Source organism: Microplitis mediator, chromosome 2 (genome assembly GCF_029852145.1).
Source record: "Microplitis mediator isolate UGA2020A chromosome 2, iyMicMedi2.1, whole genome shotgun sequence".
In the NCBI taxonomy this organism is placed as follows: domain Eukaryota; kingdom Metazoa; phylum Arthropoda; class Insecta; order Hymenoptera; family Braconidae; genus Microplitis; species Microplitis mediator.
The window spans coordinates 18,114,326-18,141,748 of NC_079970.1; the positions used below are offsets into that span (position 1 = coordinate 18,114,326).

The 27,423-nt window shown below is 28.2% G+C and overlaps 1 protein-coding gene and 1 long non-coding RNA gene across 4 annotated transcripts in view; one reads left to right on the plus strand and one right to left on the minus strand.

The window, feature by feature from the left end:
* Positions 1-291: 291 nt before the first annotated feature.
* Positions 292-22,282, minus strand: LOC130663282 (uncharacterized). 2 transcript variants are annotated; one of them, XR_008989169.1, is made up of 4 exons: positions 22,075-22,282; positions 20,470-20,793; positions 1,599-1,712; positions 292-449 (listed from the first exon to the last, which is right to left on the minus strand). It is a non-coding gene; the product is annotated as an uncharacterized LOC130663282 (long non-coding RNA). The 2 variants fall into 2 exon arrangements; XR_008989168.1 differs by lacking the exon at positions 292-449 and having other exon boundaries at positions 1,297-1,712.
* Positions 22,283-23,721: 1,439 nt separating this feature from the next.
* LOC130678721 (GATA zinc finger domain-containing protein 14) overlaps positions 23,722-27,423 on the plus strand; it is a 162,364-nt gene continuing 158,662 nt past the window's right edge. Inside the window, exons 1-2 of one of the 2 annotated variants that reach the window (XM_057486152.1) lie at positions 23,722-23,970; positions 25,153-25,535. The gene's annotated coding sequence lies outside the window, so the exon portion shown is untranslated. The remainder of the gene's footprint in view (positions 23,971-25,152; positions 25,536-27,423) is intronic. The other variant, XM_057486151.1, reaches the window with a different exon arrangement.

A 27,423-nucleotide genomic window follows, 5' to 3' on the forward strand; every position in this document is an offset into this window, starting at 1 on the left:
GAAACTGACTTTTAAGATCATACTCTAGTAGCAATATTGATCAATTTTGGAGCAAATCTTGAGCAAGTCAACAAGAATACAGCGAAATATTATATCTATATATACTGTGATTTCAAGATCTTGACTAAGATAGCTACTAGGGTAAGACTTGAAAACAAAAAAATGTTATTTTCATGATACCAGCATCGAAACTTGAAGTTTCAGTGTCTCTAAAGCCCGTCGAAACAAGCTAATTTCAAGCTGATGCTGCAAACAACTGCCAGCGAATTCGTAATTCAAAAATACCTTCATACAGCGGGCAGAAACATGCCCGTTTCTTCCATTGGGAGGATCTGGCTAGTTTGGTTCTGGCCATAACATCGGCGCTGAGGAGGAGGTGGATACTCTCGTGGTAAACATCTGTGAGGTAACTGCCACCTCGTTATTTCGGAAAATGGTTAAATCCGGATCTGAAATAATCCTTTTGTTAAAATTAATGATCTGTAACATGTAAAATATATGTAAGATTTTTTTTTTTTTTTTTTTTTCAAGGACACGCTCAAAGGTTTCAGTAGGATAAAAGAAGACGCTTGTTAAAACTTGAGCCCTTATTAATAATTTTAAGTACTCTCTGATTGCAATTTTCTATTTCCGATTTAAATTACACAGAGAATTTTTTTTTTAAGGTTGAAATTTTATAGCTAATTATAATTAGCTTGACCTTTTATTGACAATATTTTATATGACAATAATTATTGTACCAAAAAGGTCAATATATGTTCTGATTGGCAATTGAAATCTCTCCAAAAAAGGTCTATAATTTTCCGATGAATTTACTCCTCCAAAAGTTATTCAATTCATGGTAAATTTTAGTATTATTTAAGTTTCCCAATGAAAATATCAGTTTTATCACAAAATGTCGTAGGACTTCTTTTGTAGATCGTTTAATTTCGAACAAATTATCTGTTACAAATGTTCTCAAAATTCTTAAATTATCTTTAGTTATTTGCGTTAGAATTATAAATATTTTTTATTAAATAAATTGTTCGTCAATTAAGAAAACAGTTTATTTAACATAATTAAGTTTACATTTTTTTCTCAATCAGTTAAAATAGAAGGATGCAACTATGATTATCCCGACTCATACGGCTTTTTATTCAAAGCAAAAAATAAGAGCTAATGTGTTTTTAATGCGATATACTCATAAAGAATTAAGTCTAAATTTAAATCAATGTAGAATTTTATTTTGAGTTAAAGTGTTGAAAAATAAGTGATATAAATGATCTTTTAATGTGACCATAATAATTTTAACTCCAATTAAATGTTATGATAAAGTAATTACTCTTATAAAGTCCTAAGTGGTTAAATAAACGTAATGATTAAATACTATAACTGTTTGAGGCGAAATATTTCAAGGAGACAGGGATATATTATATAGTTCTATCCAAGGACTTTAAGAACTGGAATCCAGTCCACCTTCGGTTATATTTACTTTTATGAGATTCTTGCCCTGTCAGTATGCCTAGAATCTAGATATAGTCGTAGTAATACCACCATAATAGTTATATATATTTATATATATATAGATATAAGTAATATTTTGTTTAGATCCTTGTTACTTTTATATTCACATCACGAGTGGAACAGTATAGCGTGCGGTATATTGTGCTTGTAGACTGATGTGCCCTGTATATATCTAGATGTGACGTCGACAAACGGCTCAACATAAATAACTGGAAAAATAAAAAATTGTTAAATAAAAAATATTATATCCTAGTATAAATATACAAATATACAACTGTAGTTATGTATGTATATTAATAAAAGGTGAATGTTTTTGTATTGTATTTTGATGTATGAAACAAAGTAAGAATATTCATTTTTGATCATTTTGATTTTTGACCGTTTTGATTCCTTAACTCCTTAAGATTTAAAAATACTCTAATGTATTTCTACAGATTCAGGTTATTGATGTTAAATTTAAACCCGAAACCGGTACCGGTATTGAAATAAAACCGGTAGAGGTGTTCAAATTTTTTTCGGTGATAAAAACAAGTGGTTCCATTTTTGTAGTATTAGAAGTCGAATTTTATTTCAAATACAAGAAAAAATTTTTTATTGTTTCAAAAACTTATGATACGATAGATTTACCAATTTATGAATAAATCTAGAGAATATTTGCCCATAATTAAGTTTTAATGTTATTGAGTAAAATATCGAGAATAGAATTTTATGGTTCAAGTCCCTGTGGAAACCAAATCAGTGAGAAAAATAAATGAAAATTATCAATCTGTAATTTATCATCTTTATATCTGTTATTACTTTATGAAAAACATCAGAGTTATAATAAAAATATATAATTATCATATTGCTCCTAAATATTTAAGTTGATAAGTGATAAAAAATTGATGCAATTTGTTCAATTTAATAAAAGTATATCCCCAGATAGCAAAGTGACGTCTGGATAAGTTCCTATTTATGATTTGGACGTCTCATCAACATCTTAAAGAAGTCTTTAAGAAGTTCTGAAGATGTCGAATGAGCCATCTAGCGAACTCAGTAAGATGTCTTTAAAAAGAGTTCTCAAAGAGTTTTTTTTTTCTGACTTCGCATATAAAACTTCGGTATGAATTTACTATGACGTCTTAAGGAGCTCCTCATTTTGACTTTATAAAGAAGTTAAAAAAAAAAGTACACTTAGACGTCACAAAACTCACGTCTTATTTATAGAGTCTTCAAGAACTCTTAATTAAGAGTTCTTAAAAATGACACCTTTAAGAAGTCATTATAAGACTTCTTGAGGACGCCTTCAAAAAGACGAAGTAAAGCAGTCATTTCGACTTGAATGCTGTCTTGGTCTTGTTATACACAGAGAACTTTTCAATGGTTGTGTCACGATTTACTGTAACTACTGTAAACTTTACTATGTTGATAGTAATTTTTCCATGTGTTTACTTCAATTTCCGTCAGGTGGCCAATATAGTACGGCTTTATTATGACGCCATAGTCAATTTTGTTTTACGTAAATAGATATTGAAGTGTAATCAAGATATAAATTCACTAATTAAGTAACTGTTGCACGTGCAATTATGTTTAAGATTTCGCGCCATAAGTATCTTAGGTTAAGTTTTCATTGAGAGTGCCTTATTAAGCTAGTTTACAATAAGATATATATTTTTGTAACTCTTAAATAAGCTCTTGTACATGTGTTAGGCTAAATGGACTGTAGTCCACAGCCTGTATTTTTTTAATAAATTAAAAAAACAAAAAAATGACACCATAGGATTTCAAATAAGAATAATTTCTTCGTGTATTTGCTCCGAAGTGTCGACTGTTTAGGGAACAGACTCTCGGAAAAAATCAGATAAAATATATATTAAACCACTCTTTTGACCAATCAGAATGGATTGTATTTTATGAATATAAAATTTCATGAGACTGACCCAGTCAGCGGCGTATTCTTCAGCATGAGTTACAGAAAATTGTTTTTATCTCCATTACGATAACTTCGTAATTTTAAATGAATATTATGATTTTTTTTCTAATTTAGATCTTAAGACACTCAAACTCACACCCCATACTCCGATCGGAGTTAATTCACTTCGCATGTACACCGGTTGAATAATACCGCTGGTGTAAACATGTATATAATACCGGTATGAGTTCATATCGACATCGTACCGTTATTAAAATAAGTCCATTTTTACAGCGAAGTTTTTCAGTTTAATTTTTTTCGCGTTTTGTATGACTTTGGTATTTTTTCGTAAATACCTAAAGCTTATTATGTCTTGTTTTTTATTGAATTTAATAACAACCAATGTAATATCAGAAATACCGAGTTACTGAATTTGCTATGGTATTTAAGGAATGTTATGTATTGATTTGCTACAGACTTACTGTTCTCTGAGCCTTTTCTGATCTATTAAAGCAAATATTTGATAACATATTTTGACTAACTAATATGATCAATTTACCGATGTATTATGTTCTTGGGTTATGTCTAACTACAAAGACACAATTGTAGATATTGAATGAATCATGGTTTGAATTGCTTTAAAATGTTCATTCCAGACAGTTTAATTTCTGAAAAATGATTATTATTATTATTATTTTTATTGAAACTTGTGATGTATGTTGAGAAGGATGGAAGGGAAAATTCAGGAGCTTATGAAAGCTTATACTACAGTCGAATTTACCAAGTAAGCTTGTTCTTATACTCTCTTTTGTAGTTTGAAAAGTAAGAATTTAAACTAGAAGTAGTATTATATATCAAATGTAGAAGTACTTTCTAACTATGCGGAATAAATCTTCAACCGCATGATAAATAATCTCAAAAGCTGTTAAAGAATTAGGCTTTTCAACGCGCTCTGTTTGTCTTCTTTTGCTGTAAGTCCTTCAGGAGATGTTTTACTATATAAAAATGGTCTTGCAGGATTTAGATTATTTTCATCGCTGTATGATAAATGTAATACCCTGTGAATTATCTAAACGTTAAAAAAATAATAATTTAGATTTAAGAAATAAAATCTGGTAAAAATAAAAAAAAAATTTTAATATATGATTTTCAATGAAATTAATCCATAGAAATCGTTTGCTTTGAAATTTAACGTCACGTTATCGATTACACACTGCGATACTTGAATATAATATAGTACTGTACAAAGAGAGTGGAAAAATAAAGGAAAAATAAATCTCTTATTTTTCTTTGACGTATTATATAATTTTTACATCAGCGTACTTGATACTTTTATACTTTACATATAATATGAGTATGAACTTGCATTGGTTTTTTTATCTCCTTAAAAACTTGAAAGAGGTTTAAAATTTATTACAATTATACAGTAAAAAATGATACTATAACTTTTTTTTCTTTATAAGGGAAGAGCGGGCAGACCAGGCCACCCTAAACATTTGGTAAAAGTTTTTTTTTTTCAAAGTTGGTCTTAATCGTCATAACTCTTATCATAATTTTTGCACAATTGTGAATGTCCAAAATTATTTTTTAACTATTCAATTTTTAGTTTAATCTAACGACTTTAGTTTATCTAATGTAAATTTACTGCCAGGATTTAAACCGAATATTTTATGATTAAATCGATCATCACTTTCATACATAAATCATTTTAATATTTTATCTCAAATTCAAAGAGACTATAAATCCCTACACTTGATTGTTTAATTCGATTTCTTTGAATTGTGTACTGACGAATGAAACGATAGTTTGAGTTTATAAAATACTAAAAATGGTATCACGAATGTTTGCCCGCGGACACTAAATCTGCGACTTTATCTATGCTATATTATTAAGAGAATAAGAGAAATTTTGTTCCTGCCATATCTATATGATAGAATTAATTAATGTTATTGAAATTGGTATCATTAGATAGCTCTTGACTTGAATTTGTGCCTTTTCATAGTTTAAACTCTTTTAAATTGCCAAGTATTGAGATAAATAAGTTTATCTATATCATTCGAATTACATTTAAATTACGCGGGAAAAAAGACGATCGTATTTATTTTCTTTAAATAAATTAATACTTTAATTATTCTGTCACTAAATATGACTAAATGTTACAGAATATATAGCTATATTATTTATATCGCGTTACTTATTCCAAAATGACAGTTTTTTATGCTCCCTTTTGGTTTTAGGAAGCTTCTCAAAGCCAAAAAAGTGTGCATAGAAAAAAAAAGGATTCATTGACACAAAAAATCTTTACTTGCCTAAAGAAAATTTTTACTTACCCCAAGAAATTTTTTGCATTGTGAATTGAAAACAAAAATTTATTTAAAACTAGAAAAAATTACTTGGTGCAAGGAATTATTTCTTGACCAAAAAAATCTTTTTCTTGCTCCAAGACAATTTTTGTATTTAATTGATAGTACATAAAATTTCTTAGTGCAAATTCAAATTTTTTGCGGCAAGAAATCCTTTTTTTTGCGTATTTTATAAATTTAGTAGTAACATTTAGGCAGTCATGTAGTGACTGCAAAGTTGCTCGTAATAATGTATTTCCTTTATTTACTCATTTAATTTTTTCAGTACCATTGCAAGAGTGAGTGTGTTAATATACTATTGTAACTACAGACACACAAAACCTTTGAAAAAAGGGCTTATTACCGATTTACAACGTCGCGGATTTAAGGTCTGCGGATGAAACGTTAGGGAACCATTAAAAATCCTACAATTTTCTTTATTCAATGAAAAAATAATTGAACTTTACGTATATTTTTTTTATTAATTCATAAAAAAAATTTATGATTAAAATTTAATAAAAAAAATTAACATAAGATAATGAAAAGACTTTGAAAGAATAAATTGCAATAATAAATTATAAATTCTATTTAAATTTCTCAACATGTACAAACTTTTATTATCCGATTTCATTCTGAAATCCCTGACCGGTATTTTTTTTTTTTTTTAAATCTCGAAGGACAAATTGTCAAACCCTGACCTGGGTTCATGAACTACTATAAGAATCTTCGACAACTTTCCTAAGAATTCCGTATTCGTTTCTACATCTCACCTAGATATTCCGGAAAGTATGACGTTGAAACTTTAAATCTCCCTTACGGTCTTACAGGATACGTGCTCCGACCATAAAGTCGGGATAAAAAGTTTACTCTTTCCTCTTTTTCCTTTATTTGATTTCAATTTCTCACTTCTTACTCCATTTTAAACACAATATTTTATTTTTACTTTTTCATTCCCTTCTCTTTGGCATTTCAAGCATTCGTGCATCGCCACCTTGTGTATCGTCACCATCACATGTGTCGACATTTTGTTCAGTCCGTTTACTTTATATATAATATCGTTAAATTCAAGCAACAAAATCAAAAAACATTTAAAAAAATATTGTCACACGTACATAACATATTTGTTTATTGTTAAGAAAAATAGTATAGGGTGTAATATATATAACTCGACATGTATTTTGTGAAGTAGTATTAGTATCATGTGGGATTAAATAAAGTTTTTTAGACACAGAGGAATTGTGTGGCGGCATTTGTGCAGAATATCCATCACTAGGGACTGTCAGTAACACGTGGCTCGAGGTCGAGCTTTACCAAGAGTAAAGATCTAAATGTCCAATGATTTAAATCCTATTGTGAATTGTTCGTATATACAATACAACAATTGATAATTATTTATCTCATTATTATTTTGATGGATATGTAATTTCCATCCACCATTATTTATCATGTCTGTTATATTGACGTACTAATTTATGTAATATAATCAATTATAGTATATTACACATCGAGGGAAGTAAAGTAAGAAATGTCTCAGATCACATGTAATTGTTGGCCGAGGCGAAGCCGAGGTCAACAAACATGTGATCTGAGGCTTTCTTATTTACTTCCCGAGGAGTGTATACTATTTTTCTCCTCGACGGAGGCGGAAAACGGCAACTTCGTTTTGCACAGCGGGACGAAAGTTGACGCTTTCCGCCCGGAGGTGAGAAAATATTTTTTTACCATACCTGCACTGAAAGTTTACATTCCTGCTCTGTTTAGAGGGAGGAAAGTCGTTTTTTTCTCTTGTGAGAAAACAAATGATATAAATTAGCGCATGCGCCATTCTTCCCACAAACAGAGGCTCAAATTTATACTTTCAGGCACAGATTGGGTGAAAAATTGGAAACATAATACGCAGGAATTCAGGACGTCCAAATCCACGTGTTTGCCATTACACTTGTGGTTTGAAATGTACTGATTTTTACCCCTTAGTGTGTAATGTACTTTTTATCATATCAACCGCAAAAATTGGATTTTCGAGCAACACGCAGAGGGCGCAAACTATACGATTTCTGACAATCTATAGTTTGGTTAACTTTCTTCGAACTTGTATCGAAAAGTAACCTCTCTCTCTCTATCTGTCTCTACATTCCTACACGACTTAAAACATTTTTGACTGTTTTTCTCTCAAATTCAACTTCCGCCGTTGATATGACAAAAAATTTTGTTTGATACTTTATGCTCAAAGGTAGGAACCCTGACAGACTTGAAGTGCAGGCTCGCGTTTGAGACTATAGATACATTCTCATCAAGACCTCGTACTATATCCGGCCTTGATAAGAAAGCGCCCATAGCCTTCAACCCGTGACGTCACTTCAAGCCGTCAGAATCCCTATCGTTCCGCATATGTATCGAAAATGACTAATTCAATATCACCTGCATTAAAACTGCGAGTTTCAATGCTTGTTTTGCGAAATTAGTTTCTGACTTGATTTCATCCCTGTGAGAATCACATTGATTCATCGTAAACCTTCATAAATATTTATGTTAGTCTAATAACCAACTGAACTGACAGGTGTGTTTGAAAATTAAAAAAATAATATGGGTTCCGATAAGAAAAAATCTTAAGTTACCAAAAACTCGTTGTTTTTCTTGTTAAATTACTTAAATTAGCAAATTTGAAGTACAGCATTATTATTTTTGTCGCGCTATCGGTCAGAAATTAGTCTGTTTCGACTGACTCCTGCCATAAAAACTCACAGTATCAATGCAGGTAACATGATAAATATAGTGCGGGGCGTGGGATAAAACACGATTTCAGACTTTAAGTAGTGTCAGTCAACTTTATCATCGTCTTGTTTCATCCCTTGCCACGCAATGTACTATTTAATAATTACAGTATACTCTTTATTTTCTTCCGGTCTTCGGAGACATTTCGAAGAAAATCAAGAGAAGGCCAAAAGGCGTGAAAATCAGTAGAGGCATTAATTTGTGTGAAAGATGTGTATATTTGTGCAAAGAGTTTTCAAGGAACGTAATAGTATAATATCTAATTTTCATTGATTTATTTATCATATTAATATATGAGATGTATATTATTTTGTAATATATTTATGAATCATATTGATACACAAATGTTTCTATAATTATAATTACAAGACTATGTATCAACAAAGTAAAATATATCCAGCAAGACACGCATATATATTTGAAAAATGAATGTTAAATAAACTATTAGCTTTACAAATTATAAGATACTTTTTTTTTCAATACTTCTTTCTACAACTCACGCTTAGTTCCTCTTAAAAAATTTTCAATAGTTATTTAAGTATTCAAATTTAAAGTTTCATTCGTAAATTTTCGCGTGTACCAAGTAAAGCAAAAGGAGTAAAAGCATAAGAGATAAGAATTGCCACTGAAGTTGAGAGTGCAGTTAAGAAGTTAGATTCATTCTCACTTAAACTTGTTTCATTAAATATATCAATAAATAACTTACATGCGAAAATATTAATTACACTTTGTAAAATAAAAAACATTTTTTTCACCAGACCTGCACCGAAAATTTACATTCCTGTCCTGTTTAGAGGGAAGAAAGTCATTCTTTTCTTTTATGAGAAAACAAATGATAAAAATTAGCATATGTGCCATTCTTCCCACAAATAGAGGCAACAATTTAAATTGTCAGCTGCAGGTCTGGTGAAAAATCGTATACACACCATGGAGGAACCATGGTTAAACAACTGAATTCGACCGAATTAAAAATTTTAATTCTGCTCAATTCTGTTAAATTCGGTAAGACAGAATTTAAAAGAATTCAAGCATTGTTTTCGAATTAAACAGAATAAAACCGATTTAAAATTTTTAAATTGGTTTCAATTCGGTTTAATTCGGAGTCAGAACAAAAAATTCGAGGATTTTTTGCGAATTGAACAGAATAGAATTATTTCAATTCGTTTCAATTTAGATAAATTTTGGTTTCCCTGCCGATTAGACAGAATTCTTTTTTAAGTTAGGTACCGAATTAACAGAAAAAATAAATTTGGAAAATCCAAAAGTGCACGCCTCGAACGCTCATGTTATGTTTTTTTTTAAAAGTTAAATTTCGAATAAAATTGAATATCCCGCTCTTTTCCCATAGAAATTTCCATGGTAAATATACGGTAATAAAAGTAAAAAAAAAAAAAATAAATAAGGAGAACATTCCTAATGAAAAATGGCGGCAGTGTGTGTTTGTTTACATGTAAGATTGCCGGTTTTAACCGTAATGATTTATTTTTAAAAAAACGAGAAGGCCTACAGTAATGATTTTCGAAAGGAACCTTCTTTGCTTATTTCTGAAAATTTTGAAAAAAAAATTAAGTAGTTTCGTCAAGTTGTTCTCGAGATATCCGTACCACGCCGTTTTTTTGAACCACAGACTAATGGACGTCCACGATAAATTTTTTTTAATGAACTTTTTGTTATATTAATACATTAGACAAATTAAAAAAAGTATCAGGATTATTCATTAGTGTTTCAGCTTTATATTGATGTGTTTTTCATAATGTGTAAGAGTAATAGAAAAAAAATATATGCACTTTAATGAGTGGAAATCGTGTGACCTTGACAGGTCGGTTATAAAGCACAACCTCTCCGCTTCGCTTCCGAGGCGTGCAATATAAAATTAAAAATTCAATTCTGTTTAATTCGATCGAATTCAGTTGTTTAATCAGGGAAGGTAGAACGTCTCAATTTGCGTGTTTGCCATCCTTGCCTTCGGCTCGAGTATGCAATTATACACGCGGGCTTGAATGCCCTACTTTTCTCCCTTGGTGTGTAATATACTATTATTTTAAGAAATCAACTGTTCGGTTCATAGTCGTTCAGTTATCAAATATTTTGTAATAAATATTCATTTGTAAATACAGTTTCCCACATACTAAACTAACGTACTACCGGTCAGATCAATATGGAAAGCGTAAAATATTGTATAGGAGGCGCTATAAGGCAGTTAGGGTTAGAAATGTCATAAAAAAAGTCAAATAGGAGAAAATCGAGAGTATACTGTATTAGCATTAATATTAATTACAATTGATACAAGTATTTGTTTGAGCTAAATAAGATTTATTAACAGTTAATTGATTATTCATTCAGAAGCTTAACCAAATAAATATTTCTTAATAGTTAATAAATGACTTATTCGAATAGAAGGAAATGGCACATGAAGTTAATTAAGTAGGTTTATGACAAACAATTTATAGTACTATTTAATTTTATTTTTTTAAAGAAAATAATACACACAGTCATTAATTTTTAAAATATTCAGCATTTTTTTGTCTATAAAACAATATTTAGTTGATCATATTTTGAATTTATTACACGTAATGACGAATTAACGAATTACATTAGACAGTGTACTGAAACGTATTATAAACAGAAAGTGGCGCTGTAGCCAAATATCGCAGCAATGTTCAAATATGTTCGAAATATGAGATTTTAACTATTAATAAATTTACATTTGAGGCAAACAAATACTTACTTCAGCCAAATAAGGCTGAAAAACTGTTTCGAATAAATACATTTATTAATATCAAATCAACACTTTTATCAGTGTAGTTATTTTAAATATTAAATTTTATTAATAATTAGTCTTAATGACAATTGTCGATCGTTATGCATTGGCCTTTATCAAAATTTCGTAAAATTGTATACAGGTGTTTGTTTTCGTATATAGAGTCTTTAATGTTACTAGGGGGAGATGAAAACAAAGGGGTCATGTATATATACATACATGGAATAGTTGGATATCACACGGGCAGTATCCCAGGGGAACTCATCGATCATCTTTACGAGAGTTTTCATCGGTCGTTCTGGAAAGTATAGGAACTAGTACACAATTTCCCGGTTACTAGTTATACCAGCACTCTAAATGAGAAGAATGAGAAGAGTGAAATAGAGACGATAGGAAGAGAATATACAGTTTATTATCAGTAGATATGGTGTGTACATGAATTTACGTTTTGTTCAGAATCCGTTTTTTTGTTTTCTTTTTTGTTTTACTCAATTTTCGTTACTATTCCACTTCATCGGTTGGTTACTTTTTTTTTTTTGTTTTATTTAATCCGCGAATTCTGTTCGTGTGTTCGATCGAGCTTACAGTGTGGCGATATTCGCGCGTGGAACAACCACAGTGGGACGGTAGTTTGTGTTCGACCAACGGGAAAAGTTTATCCACGTGAATATAGCAAAGAGAGGGCATAAATGTACAAAAATTTTTATACTCCATCTGATATTTTGGCTCCATTACTTTACTTTGTGGTGTTCCGATAATGTACTCAAATTTATGGTTTGGATGAGAAGTTACAGTATATAAACTCATCGGTACTAGGTCAAAGTACTTGTAAAATTTTGTTATATACTCTATTATATATACATATATACATATATATCTTATGAAAAATCTATAAAAATATTGACTGATTTATAATTATTATTTTGAAATAATTTAATATATACTTGTAATTTGTATTGTGTTTTTTTGAAACATCTAAAAAACTATAAATGAGTTGTTAAAAATTATTTGCGCAGTTCAAAGTTAGCATACTTTCATAAAAGTATTCCAACTATTAGGTTGGTTGGATGAATTTTAACCACAGAAGCACTTGTGTTATTCAAAATCCCGCATCATAAAGCTAAAATATGTTGCTTAATAAATTGTTTTTACTTTTTTTATTTATTTATTATTAAAAGTGCTTATAAGAGTACATCTTTGATACACTGGTGATAAGTCGACTAGAAATATTGATGTACATAAAAGATTAAGTAATTTAAAATATCTTAAGAGAGTGTACCAGGTGATTTACAAATGAATCGTTTTCACCGGTAAATACCCAAAATATTAGACAAAATACGTCATTCGATGCGTAAACTTATTATGTATCGAATGAAATGTTTCTCGTTCGGAAATTGCAGTTTATATCTGAGAACGGCTCATTTGAAATTTCCATTTGCTAATGTAAGTGCAACAAAGACAGTTCGGTTCGTTCACATGTGTGTGAGAAAGAGAATAGATGGCACATCCTCTTAAAGAACACTTTGAAAAATGTATAAAGGCTTAAAGGATAGGCTTTTGCAGCACAGGTTCTAACACAGGTCAAACGATGTTGTTTTGTTGAATTAGTTCTGAGAACGCTTGGAGATACTTGACAAGAGCTTTGGAGTCCGATCTGTTGTGGTCGTCAAGCAAAATTAATAGATTTAAATTGTCGCTGTTGTTCGAGGAGACTTGGAGGAACTGGGCACGGGGACTATTGAAAAGTGCGCAATCCAGCAGAAAGTGATGCACTGTTTCATAGGCAAGATTGTGGCAAAAGCAACAAAGGTCTTAACTTAATAATGTTATTTTTCAACGTTAGGTGGCAAAAAAAAAAAGTTTGCTATTCTTAGTTGGATCTTAGGCACAATCGTGTAGAATGAGTTCCTCAGCAGGTAAGCTGGAACTTCATCAGACAAAGATCTTGAAATAGGTACTTGGCAAGATTTGGAGTTAGCATATCTTTAAAGGTAACCGTTTTCACTTTTACTACATATAAATTAGACCAAGATGAAAAATTGATAACTCATTATTTATATTACAATATTACAAATTTGTGAGTGATATGAAATACTGTAAGTAAAATAGAGCATCGAAAAAGTTAAAAAAAAAAAGATTTAGCGTATTTGAGTCCTCGAAAACAGTACCCCCCCTATATAGTATTTTACTGCAGTAATTTGATATTACTAACTTTAAACTAATAATATGTTGATTAATTTGAGGAATGGATTTAAATTTCACAGTTTACAAAAGAAAATGTGTAATTAAATTAATTGCAATTTTACATCGTGTTCAGTTGATGAAATTAATTGAAAACGTAAAACTTGAAATCAGCTTAAATTACAATGAATTAAAATAAATAACTAATGAAATTAAATAAAATGCTTTTTGAATAATATAATAATTAGAAAAATCTAATTTAAATCTAATTAAGAATGAGTCAAGTACTTAAACGGTTTTATTTTGTCGACGGTAATTCAATAAGAACTAATAGAATGAAATAAAACAAAAATTATAATGGTAATAAATAAGTAAATTAAATCTCTCTGAGAATGCTTTGATTCCAAAGAACAGTTACGCTGAAATGAAGGACTTCCAGGGCTTGAGTACTCATTCCCTCTGTACTACATAACATAGACTTGTTCCACGCTACAAACTACAAACTACACTATGACTATAGCCAAAGGTAGCAAGCTATAGGTACTTTTTACCTCAAAGGGGGTTATAGCACAGCAAGTTATTTTCGCTCTCAGTATTTGGCGTCATTTATCCCCTTTTAACCCGCCGTTAAAATTGAAAAAGCGTTGGCGAGTTGTCGACTTGTTCTCGTAGTGTCTCGCCGTTGGCTCAAAGGGGCCACTTGCACTTTCCTAGACTTGCATTAAAAGAGAAAAAGTAGTAAAAGAGAAGAAAAAAAAAAATTTTAAAAGAAAAAAGTAAAGAATATAAAAATACGGTAGTGGAATAATACATAAGAGGTGAGGGTGCGGAGAAACGTGAGTAAGTCAGTGTACACGTACATCCAGACAATTTGAGTGAAGAGAGAATATGAAGAACGTAAATAGGTAGACACGTTTTACTAATATTACTAGAGAGTACGTTTGCGAAACTACACGTAAATTTATGAGATAACGTACCCGGGTAAGCGGCCGAGTTACATAGACTTCAAATAGTTTTCTGTTCAGGTGTATCATAAAAATTTTTAGCCGATACTTTTTTTTTATTCTTTTGATGTGCGAGTTAGAAAAAACTAAAAGGAATTTTTTTAAAAACATTCTCTTAATTACAAAATTTTTTAAACGAATAATTTAATAATTTTGATTACATGATTTTATTTATAATTATTTATTACTTGACATTGATTTAATTTTTTTAATTAAAAATTATTCAACATAAGGTCTGTAAAATATTAAATTACTTTATTGTATTAAGCATAAGTTCAAATAGACTAGCAGTGAAGAATGATAATATTTCTTTTAAAATGCCAAACTTTGCTACTACCACCTATGCGCAATCATTCTTCGTATCGGCTATTCGTCTATGGCAAGAGTTACCGATTGATCTAATAAATTCACTTTCCGTTGAGACATTTAAAATTAAGGCGTTGAATTTTTTCCTAGAGCTTGAAGTAAATAACATGGTGGCCACAGATTTTTAAGATTGAAATTCCCTGACTTTTCTAGATATTCTAGTCAAATAATTCAAAAATTCCCTGACCAAATGTATTGATATTAAATCATTGAAAATATGTATTTAATTTAAAATAAAATGGTATAAGTCAGTTCAATAAATAATCAATTATTGTCGTTAAATGAAACTCTATTTCATTATTTTTCAAAGTTCATTGTTTTTTTTTTTTTTATTTTTTAAATAAATAATTTTTTATTTTCGATTTTAAAGCCATGTTTTATGTAACTTCCTCTATAATAAAATATGAATAAATTTATCATTTTTACTAGAATAAGTTTCATAAATAAGAACGTTTTATAGAATACTAATAAAGTATTAATGAAGTACGCGAATAATAAAAATAGTAAAATTTATTAATTCAGTACTTATGCATACATTGCATACATACTTATGTATACATTTAATGTTTTCGGTTTTTTAACTTGTCAATACGCATGTTAATAGCTTGAAGATCCTGACAATTGGTTTCTACTGAGACTATTTTTTTCTTAAGGGGTAACGGTAACCGATTTTCAATTTAATTTAATTCATGGGCAAACACTGGAAACCTAAAATAGAGAGTCTTTAGCGTTTTTTGAAACCATAATAGAAGGCTGAAATTTCGTATTTCCAAAAATTCTAATTCTTCACCAAGAAAAATTGTTTTAAAATTCTCATTTGCTCTACGAGTGCAACAAAGATAGTCCCGTTTATTTCTCTGAGTGTGAGAAAGAGATCCGGTAGCGTATCCCCTTAACAGCCTTTTTAATTCTAACTGCTTCATTTTTTTGTTATTGGAATTAATTTCTACTAATTTCTTTTCAAGATGGTATTGCAATTGCATTCGAACCACGCCACTTTTTGAACAGTTTTGACAGAATAAAAATTTATCAGATTTTTTCAGTCAAAAAATAGAAAGTGAAAATTTTTCCAGCTTTGTGACGAAATTCCCTGACATTTCCCTGACTTTTCCAGTATTTTTAGAATTCCCTGACGTTTTCAGGTTTTCCAGAAACGTGGCCACCATGTAAATAGTAGTTACTAGGCTTGTTTATTCTATTGTATTGCTAAATCTATTTTTAAATTGTTCCTTACAATGTATTTTATATTTTTATTGAAATTACGTGGTTGAATTATCGTTTTTGTACAAGTTGCCATTTGGCTGTTGCCTTGGCATATGAACTTAATAAATAAATAAATAAAATAAGTAATTTTTTTTTCAACGAGATATAAAAAAACTACTTTTCATTTTAATTGAACAGCTTGTTTATTTCTCGTAACTAAAATACTTTCCAATTGATTTCTAAGAAATACTATAATTAATATTGTATTTTTCTTTACTACTCTGGCTTTTCAAATCTGTCCTTGAGTTATTAAAAACTATTTATTGAGGTAGTATTTAATAGTTATAATAAATCATTGCATAATATATAATTATAACAGGATTTTTTTATTTGTTTTTATCATTAATTAGCAGTTTTAATCAATTTATATATATATTATTTATATGATAAATTAGAAGCAGTTATTTTAAGTATCATGAAGGGAAGACAAACGAATTTAATCAGCACATTTTCTGTCCTCTATTAATTAATAATTCAAGACACTGGATACGTGCGTAAATATTGTGTTAAAATATTATACGCTCTTACTACCTAATTGGCTTTAGCAGATTTAAAATCCTGAAGTAAGCATAGTAAAAATAAATAAATACTTTGTTGTAATATAATTTTATACAATGACTTTACTGAAAGTTAATATTATTTGACAAATTTTCCAAGGGTCTCTTATCCTTTATACAGGAAAATTTTTTTTTATAAAATGTTTTGTTTTTTAGTATGTAATAGAAAAGGTCACCCCCCCCCCCCTCCTGACTCCATCTCAGCCGGATTGAAATTTGACACCGAGGAAATTTATTAAAAGAAAAAAATTTTTTTGTGATCTCCGTTGCTCCAGAATTTTTTTTTTTTATAAAAATATTAAAAACTCATAGATTTAGACGCTGTAAGTATAATAAAATTATGCGTAGTAATTAAAATCAGAAAAGAAAATTGTAAAAAAATAATTTGATTTTTTTTATTGAAGTCTCGGGAAAATAATCACTTATTTAAATTTGTTTAAAATAGACGACTATAAATTGCGCAGAGTGACCGCTCTCCCCATTACACATACAATGGTCAAAACATATCACTAAAAAATTTAGTAATTCTATATAAAAGTATTTAATACTGAATATTTGCTGTTGATAAATTTTTTGATTTCGTAAAAGCTTTTTGAAAGAGAACGAATACTAAAAAGTAATTTTGCGATTGCGAAGCACCCTCGCGCTTCAGGTGTACAAAATCTTTAGCGAAATAATTAACTAGAGTATATTTTACTCGAACATTCAATGAATGTAAATAGATATATACTATTATATATATATTTATAAAATAATTTTTTATCAATAAATTTACATTTACGAATATTAAAAACTTTTTAATAAAAAGTTTCAAACTAGTGGACGAATGCATGATAAATAAAAATTAAGTATTAAAAGAAATTTGATATTTTTAAGTAATTTGATTTCGCGATAAATTAACGTATTTTTTATCAAGGGATCCGTAAAAAAAAAATTGTTGAAAAAGTGTTGACTATTGTAAACTTCAAAACCTGGCACAGCGAAGAACTTTTTTTAAACTTTTAAAAATTCAAGAGAAAAATCATTAAATATTCTAATATTATGAAGATATGTTAAAACGAAATGCGTTAAAAAATAGTTCAAATTCTTTTTTTTCTTAACATATGTTGCACTGAAAAATGTTAATTTGTAGTATCAAGTCAATTGTTTTTTTTCTGTGTATTTTCAGAAGTTTAAAAAAAATTCATTAATGTGCCACGTTTTGAAGTTTAGAATACCCAACACATTTTTAACCTTTTTTTCAACGATTTTTTTACACGGGAATTTAGGAACTAAGATGATATCCTTCTGTATTTTTGGTCTAAAGTTTTATATAATTTATCTACATCAATTAATACAAAGTTATATTACGTATAAGTTTATAGAAAATTCAGATGGAACATAGAATGAAATGTGATATATATATATATATATATATATATATATATATATATATATATATATATATATATATATATGGATTCAACTGTACTGTAGTTGAGAAAGTAAAGACGGTAAAAGAATATATAGATTCTAAAATCTCAATGTCTTGGTAAAGATCTCACGGCTCTGCTGTCAAAAGATTTATATCGAAAACGTTGGTTAGTGATATAGAGAACTCGAAGAATTTTGTAATCCTTTTTATATAAAATTTATCACCAAGAAAATATTGTTTATATGTGTTTTAAATGCATGATTTTATTTTATTTTATATTTAAATTATTAACAAAAATATTATTTTCAATGATATTTAATCAATAACATATTCGGGACAATAAACTCAGTTTGTAAGATAATAGACTTTTTCAGATCACCCAAGTTAAAATTTGAATTTTAAATTGATTCTTCAAAGACGTAAATAAATATAAAAACGTATTTTAAATGTACACTCGGCATAAGAGCACACACAGAAAAAAGGATTTCTTGGCGCAAGAAATATTTTGCATTATGAATTGAAGACTAAAAGTTTCTTGGGACTAGAAAAAATTTCTCGATCTAAAAAATTTTTTCTTGCCCCAAGAAAATTTTCGTTTTTAATTTAAAATGCTAAATATTTCTCGGGGAAAGTAAAAATTTTCTCGTGGCAAGTGAAATCCTTTTTTTCTATAATTACGAGTTGCATAATCGTAAATTGTAGATAAAACCTATTAAAACTTGCGATAAAAATAAAATTAAGTTATTTCAATATCATTTTTGTCTTGCTAAAAAGTGTCTAGAAACTGAAATAAAAATTCTCAGTAGCTGTAGAAAACTGTGGTACAGGGAAAAAAAATAGTAGTGGCTACTCTCTGGGATAGTACTGAGTACTTTCTGTAAAAAAAAAATATTAGACAGTACTGTATGCTATCTAGACTGTATCCACTACTATCTAGACTATATCTACTACTGTCCGGGATAGTACTCAGTACTATCCAGTAAGTAGTGGATATAGTCTAAATAGCATACAGTACTGTCTGAAATTTTTTTTTTTTACAGAAAGTACTCAGTACTATCCGAGAGAGTAGCCACTACTTTTTTTTCCGTGTACCTTCTAAGGGATTTCTTATCTTCTAACTTCTAGATAATTTGTAAGTCCCAAAAAAAGCACTAGAAATTAACTATTTGGAGAATGACCTCCTCGAAAGTCCCACCTTTTTGCAGCTGCTGGGAGTTTTCATTTCTGGTTTTTTAGCTTCTAGACATTTTTTAGCAGCAATGAAATCTTCTTGGAATAATTAAATTTTTTTATCAAAAGTTTTATCTATAATTACGCATATCTTATTTGCCACCCGAAATCCTAAACACTCTTAGCTTAGAACCTTTCAAGACTAAAGTATTTGATTATCTTTTAAATTTCGATTAATTGGTAAATAGTGAGCTGGTAAAAATGAAAAATGAATATTCTACAATGTATTAAAAGATATTATGTAAATATGAGTATTATAAGATTTTTATATTTAAACTATCTATGTACTTATTGTAATTACGTGAAGCATAACTCTATGTATATAATTTTTGCCATTTGGCTCTATGCCTTGGCATTTAAATTCAATAAATAAATAAATTTACGTTTTCGACGTCAAGTACGTTTAATCTACGATTTAAATTTCGACTCAGGCAACTATGGTTTTGAAGTAATTCTATATTTTACAGCAGTAGATTAAATATTGGTAAATTTTTCTATTTTTGTATGGAATTTAAAATTTTCCATGAGAATACAATAGTTAGTTTATTTTCAAAAATTTGATTAAAAAATCAATTTATATTTATTAGAAGTAATGTAAAAGTTTAGTATATATATATAGTATATATACATGATGTTTATCGAGTTCTAGTGGAATGTGGTTAAAGGCCAGAATGAAGGTCGCCTACGGCTCTCGACCGGTCGAGAGAGAATAACATCCGGGGAGAAGTGGGAATGACATCGTCTTTAATGGAATTACTAAATGGTTAAATTTTTGTTTGACTTTTTTTTTTAATTACATGTTTTCCTTGTTTACTTAAATATTCAATCATGTAATTTTTTGTTATTTTATTTATTATTAACCCACAATTTCTCTTTTCTACTTAATCATCCCGAGTCACAAAAAAATATTATATTTACTCAATAGTTCTTTGTGATGGATAAAAAAATTTTAATAACAAAAAAGTTAATTAAAATTGACTTTTTCGTTTATAAACAGAACTTTAATTTTAATTATGGTATTGTTGAAATATTTAGTTCGTTTAAAAAAATAAATTAAATTTAGTTGTAAAGATTTGATAGAAAAAATATAAAAAACGAACTATGCTGCAGACGAGTTCTTGAACTTTTTGTTATCTTATAAAACTTGTAGCTATATTACTTTCTGTAACTTTTGTTGATGATTACCTTGGGTGACTGATGTCTCAACTAAATGATCTATGAACAGATGTATTACTCTCTGGTGTTACTGATAACTACTCTGCTTGGCTGATGGTGTCTCTGGTTATTGATGTACGAGCAGATGTACTACTGCTGCTGACTCTAACTCTGATCCCCAATATGTAGTCGTATGGCACGACTACGCATTGTTGCTACTGTCAACACTGGTCTTCAACGTGTAGTCGTGTGTTGGACTACTGCTGCAAAATGCCATCTTTGGTGAACGGTTCCTTGGATTGTTTCCATTGCTGGGACTTCTTACCCCTAACACTACTGACCTCTTCTGTTACGCTTCAAAAAAAAATTATCATTTACTTTTCTAATAATTAAAAAAATCAGCTTTTCAATTTTCTTGTAGCTGCCCTGCTTACAAAATCCGATGGATTCTTATATCTGTATGTATAAGTTCTTATAAAATCTCTATCGGAATTTATGAGAAACTATTGGATTCTATGAGATTTTCTAAACAGGGTGAAAGTATCAGCAAAATTGAATGATAATCGAAAGTAGATTGCGGCTGCCCAATTTCAAAACACAGTAAGCGACAAATTTTTCATGTACCTGAAGAACGGAACGTTTTTTGCGCAACGAAAATGAAAAATTTATGAACTTTGACTGCTTAAGGGGTAGTTAGAAGTGGCCTGCAATTTTCAGCTGACATACTAGCGTGTATGCGAGACATTTCAAAAATTTAGATCCAGTAGATTTTTTACTTTTTGTTTTGTTCTTTATTTTTGTCTCACCAAAGACGTTCCGATCTTCAGGGAGACAATTTGTCAAAGTCGATTTTTTTAGTATTTTTAGTTCCAGTGGAGTCTTGTGGACACGATTCAATACATATTTCAAAAAGTTTTTTTTGCCAGTTACTGTGTTATGAAATTAGGCAGCCAATTGACATTACATTGGTTGAAGCTGTTCTCAATTCATTGCAATCACATCAGTCTTAAAAAAAAAGTTGCTTCAGTTATTATTGATCCTGTCAAAAATGTTTGGCTGGCAAATTTTCGGTGACTCAAATTATTGGTTTTGGTGCTAAAGCTTAAGTTTTTAATGTAATGGTCTATTAATTTACAATTGCGAATTAATAAGTATCGTATATGTAAAAAAAAAAAATATGCAGTCAAATTTACTACGATTGGGGATGCATATACTATAATAAACAATATTTATTAAAATAGGACGACTACACGCTTAATCATAATTACTAACCTACTGGGATACATAAACTGTCGTATCATTTATTACTGTAGTAAATAAAAACAACTCTTTGATAAATGACAGCTTTTACTACACAGAAAAAAATGATTTCTTGGCGTAAAAAATTTATACTCATACTAAGAAAATTTTTACTTGTCCTTATAAATTTTTTGCATTATGAACTGAAAACAAAAATTTGCTTGGGTCAAGGAATTTTTTCTAGTCCTATGAAAATTTTTTTTTGCGTCAAGAAATTATTTTTTTCTGTGTTCTTCACAGTAGTTTAACATTTTTTGTTCTTAATTTGTTTATTAAATTTATATTAATTAAAATTCATTATTTATCATGATATTGAAAGTTTTAAAAATCCAATACCTTTGAATTAAAATTACATCAAACTGGAGTTGTAAATAAATAATTCGAAATATTACGCGCGCAAAATTTAAAAAAATACATTTTTCTTTATACTTGATGATAATTTATTTTTTCCATTTGTCCTCGAAAGAAATTACTTCCTGTATTATTTACATAGTATAAGTATTCAATTTTTATCTTTACTGATATAAAATACAACAAGCACGTAATTTTAAAGGTTATAATTCAGACGCTTAAAAATTTAATTAATATAACTGGTTGTGGATCTAGTAATATTATACAGTGAGGCGGCAAAAAATTTAAAGTGGCGCTAGTGTTATTTTTTGATGATACTAAAGTTAGCCGACGTCAAATAATTTTTGAAATTTTTTCAAAACGATAAATAAAAAAAAAAACATTGCACTTATAGTTTTTTAAATTATCTACCTGTGCATATCCTTAGTTTTTTTTTTTGTAATTAATTTGTTGAAAAAAAAACAAATCCAAAAATTGTTGATTGTCTATAAACTTCATAATCATTATTCTTTGTCATAGTACTATACATTGAAATAGATTGTACAAGTGTGTGATATTATTTACGTCATAAATAGTTATGGATAGAAATATATATGAAATAAAATTACTACAGTACACAGAAAAAAAAATTTTTCGCAAAATATTTTTACTTGCTCTGAGAAATTTTTCACATTATGAATTGAAAACGAAAATTTTCATGATCTTGAAGTTAGCCGACGTCCAATGATTTTTTGATTTTTTTTGAACCGATAAATTATAAAATAGAAATATATCAAATAATAAATTAAATATCAACAGACAATAATTTTAGATACTGAATATGAAGCATTTTTCAAAATCTCTGTGTGTAAACAGTTTGAAATTTTATGTTAATTTAACACACTGTGTTTGTGTTGATCTTTAACAAAAATTTTATGTTAAATAATTGAACACAAATTCTGTTATTTTGACAGAAAATTTGTGTAAATTTAACAGACTTTTCATGTTAAAATTAAGGGCATTCTTCGACAGGCCCCCCCCCCCACTTTTTAAAATATTCAATGACCTTGAACTGTCATAACAGTATTAAAATTTTATTAATTAATTTTTAAAAAATTGAAGCATTAATTGAAAAAGGACAACGCAGTTACAATTTCGTCGAAAAATAGATTTTTAAAAAAATTACTCACAGTTAAAATTAATAAGGAGTTAAACGAAATTGATTGAATAAATTTTAGCCAAAAAAATTTGACATTCCAAACTATAATACTGACATGAAGATTTTACTGGAATTTATTTAACAAATTTTATTTAACTCCTAATTAATATCAACTGTAAATAATTTTTTTTCAAATCTGTCTCAGCAAAATTGTAACTGCGTTGCCATTTTTTCAGTTAATGCTTAAACTTTTTTTTAATTAATTATAAAAATTTTAATACAGTCATTACATACAATTGAAAGTCATTGAATATTTTAAAAAAATTGTCAACGAGGAAGAACCGTCAGTAAAGCATCCCTAGCGCTTTCGCGCTTGAGGTGTGCAAAAGTGGGAGTCACTGTTTGAGAATGGCCTTAACTAATAAATATAAAAGCACATAACCTAACCAACTCAAGTGTACTGATCGAACCTTAGTACAACTTATGTCAATTTAGCAAACAATTAGTAGAGAATAAAAAAATCATTGAACCTAATCATAAAAATATGAAGTTATCTATGATTATATTTAATTGTAAATAAATTATAATCCAAGTTTCCTTGCAGACAATGCTGCTACGAGTCTTAGCTTGGTTATAGTAATGAAGAAATGTGCTGGAGTGTTCAGCTAAACAACACAAATTTTGTGTTAATTTTCCAATAATACAAGAAATGTGTCAGATTCCAGATGAGATTAAAAAATCAGGTAAAGTAAACTAACACAAACGGTTTTTGTTGAATTAACAGATTTTTGTGATAAAAATCAACAAAAAACTTAACCAAATAATTCTTAAACACAAATACACAAAATTTCTAACTGTATATATTTTCAAATAATTTTCTATTAATATTGAGAGCCAGTTTTAGAAGTCGGGTACATTTTTATTTGGGTTTAAAATAATAGTTATAGTATAATTAATAATAATATCTATAATACTATCCATTAATAATATATAGATATACCAGCAATAATAATTTAAACCCGGATCAAAAAACTGACCCTAAAAATCTAATGATACTGAAGTTAGCCGACGTCTCATAATTTTTTAATTATTTTCAAAACGATAAATTATAAAAAAAAAATATTTTAAAAAATTGCACTTGTAGTTCTTTAAATTTTCTACATGTGCATATTTTTAGTTTTTTTTTTTTGTAATTGATTTGTTGAAAAAAAAAATTCAAAAATTGTTAATTGTTTGCTAACTTCAGAATCATAAAATCTTAACATAAAAATTTTCTAGAATCAATTCAAAAAAGTTTTGTTATACTTGACTAAATTCTACCATTTTGCTTAATTCGAACACTTTATCAGTTTAAAAATTTTTACTTGAAAAAATCCCACCTCAAATATACCAAATTTACGAGTGTGAATGTAGCAGACATCAGACGAATTTAAAATTATAAATAAACAGAGTAAATAATTTAAAAAATAATATTTATAAAAAATGCACTTATTAATTTAAAAATTTTTGAATATGCATTTTTTAAAATTTTATTTTATCAATTATTTACTCTATTTATAATTTTAAATTTTTCTGTTGTCTGCTACATTCACGTTCGTGCTAAATATCCAATGATCCTGAAGTTAACCGACGTCTAATAATTTTATGATTATTTTCAAAAAATAAACTAAAAATATACGCAGGTAGAAAACTTAATAAACTATAAGTGAAATTTTTTCAAATATTTTATTAAAAATAATTTATCGCTTAAAAAAAATCTAAAAATTATTAGCAGCGCTTAACTTCAGTATCATAAATATCTATTATTATATATTTTTAAATTGTCATATTCCGTAATTCGTGATGTGAAAAATGTGATAAATTATGAAAAAAAAAATTTGTTTAAAAATCCTACTGAATTTAATAAAATTATTTATTTTTAAAAGTTTTATATTTTCACAGCGGAAAGTAAAAAATAAATAAATGAAATAAAGTTAAATAACATTAGTGAATGATCGACCTGGAATCAGAGGTCCATGAGAACGGGTGCGCCGACCAGCAGTTAAACTACCTCGGGATTTTCTGTGTACAGTGGGGACTTTACTGGCTCAGTCGCTTCGCGCGCCTCTCGATGGAAGGTGGCCTCAGACTCTCTCCATCTATTCAATTCAAAGTTTTATCGTGTGTGCTCACATTTTTAAAAACTCTTACAAACAAATAAAAATTATTTGTTATTTGTTATCATAACAAAATAAATAATTAAAAAATTTAAATAATAATTTTGTTGTTTGCATAAAATAGTGATTGACATCTGAAAAATAATACAGTGGTGAGTTTTAAAAAATAAATATAATACATAAGTAGTTATTATTAAAATTTGTGTTGTATGTGTGACAGTTGAAGTTCATTCAAATTTTTTTTTGTATTTAAAAGTTTGAATTATTTTTTATTCTTACTTTTGTTTAAAAAAAAATTTACCCTGTGAATTTAGTGACAAATAATGGTTTTGTCGAAAACGATCGAAATTACCACAGCTGCAATTTCACCCGGGAAATAATTGTATGCGGTTGTACTCGAAAGTTATGATTATTTAAAAACTTTTGTACAAGTACTTGGCTGAATCGTTTGACCACAGTTGCCTCTCTCTGCAACATCTTTTTCTACCAATCAAACTTTTATCTTTCTTAATATTTGTTTTAAATTTATAATTTAATTTATAGAAAAAAAAAAAAAAAAATAATCGTTTTTTATTTAAACTTGAATTCGCGTTTTACTTTTTAATGAGTAACTGAAAAATAAAATATAATTTATTTACTTAGAACTAATATATAAACGAGCGCATTTAATTATTTATAACATAACATAAATAAAATATAAATGTATATCGAAAGAGTTTGCGGTAATTGGCTGGTAGTATTTGAGTTAAAAAACTAGAGAAAGTGAAAAAAAAAAATTTGAATTTACTGAAAAAAATGTTTGATCTGTCAGCAAAGTTAAAGTTGTTTTGATCGAAATTTTATCTGACTCGAGTGCATCTCATTAAATTTCATACCGAGACATATGATCTTTTCATCTATACAAGTATATATCATACATACATATATATTTTGAAATAAAATAGTAAATCTGTGATAAATAAATTTTTAAAAATCACACGTGTGCTAAATAAAAATATTTCTTTCAATACGAGATTAAATCTTATCATTTATCTAACTGAAAATAAAATATATGACTCATTATTTTATCCAATTTTTCTCATATTTAGTGTTGGTGATAAAACAAAATTACATCAATTAGAAGGATTATCAAAAATTTAATGATCTCTTGATTCGATAATTTTTTTAACCAATTAAATTTAGAAAAAAAAATTCATATTTTGTGGGAATACAATTTTGGGATGAAAATGTATTTTTTACAATTGATAGTTATCAACTAAGTAAATTTTTTAATCAACAATATTTCTTTACTTAAAATTATTTTTTACGGACAATAAAATATAGGATCGAAAAAATTAAATTGATTTTATTAAAAAGCACAAAAAATACTCGAAGGTCATGAGAAAAGAAATTTCAAATCGTGAATGAACTTAGAGTAATTATTTACATTAATCAGTTTAACGATTAGATACAGCAGTTGTTTAGTTATATAAATACATGTGTAAATATATAAAGGAAAGGGGCCCAAATCGGGTAAGGGAGGGGGTGGCAAAACATTCCAAAACCAATTTTGTAAATATAATTGAGCATTATTTTGAATTTGTTCTTCACCGTTTTCAAAAAATTTTGTTTTTGTAAAAAAAATAGTATGAAATCAACTTGATTTTTTTTCTTATCAATTTACAATAAAAGAACTCTGTGACAAATTACTTCAGATGTATTTCAATAATCAACTTGAAAATATTTAAAATTTTTTGAATTTTGAAATTTAATTAACTTTTAATAATTTTTCAATCTATTACATTAAGTAATATATAATTGCGTTATTAAAAATATCTTCTTTGGAATTAAAACAACTTTAAATTTTTTACTTTGAAGTTAATAATAAATAGTAATTAATAATTAACACTTTAAATTAGGAAGTTAAACTTTTTCAAAAATCGAAAGTGTCAGTCGCAAAATGTTAATTTCTTGTGTTTTATGATAAAAACTATTAAAAAATTTTTTTCTTTCTTTGCATTCAATAATTATGTGAAATGTAATTTTTCTTTATGTAAATTA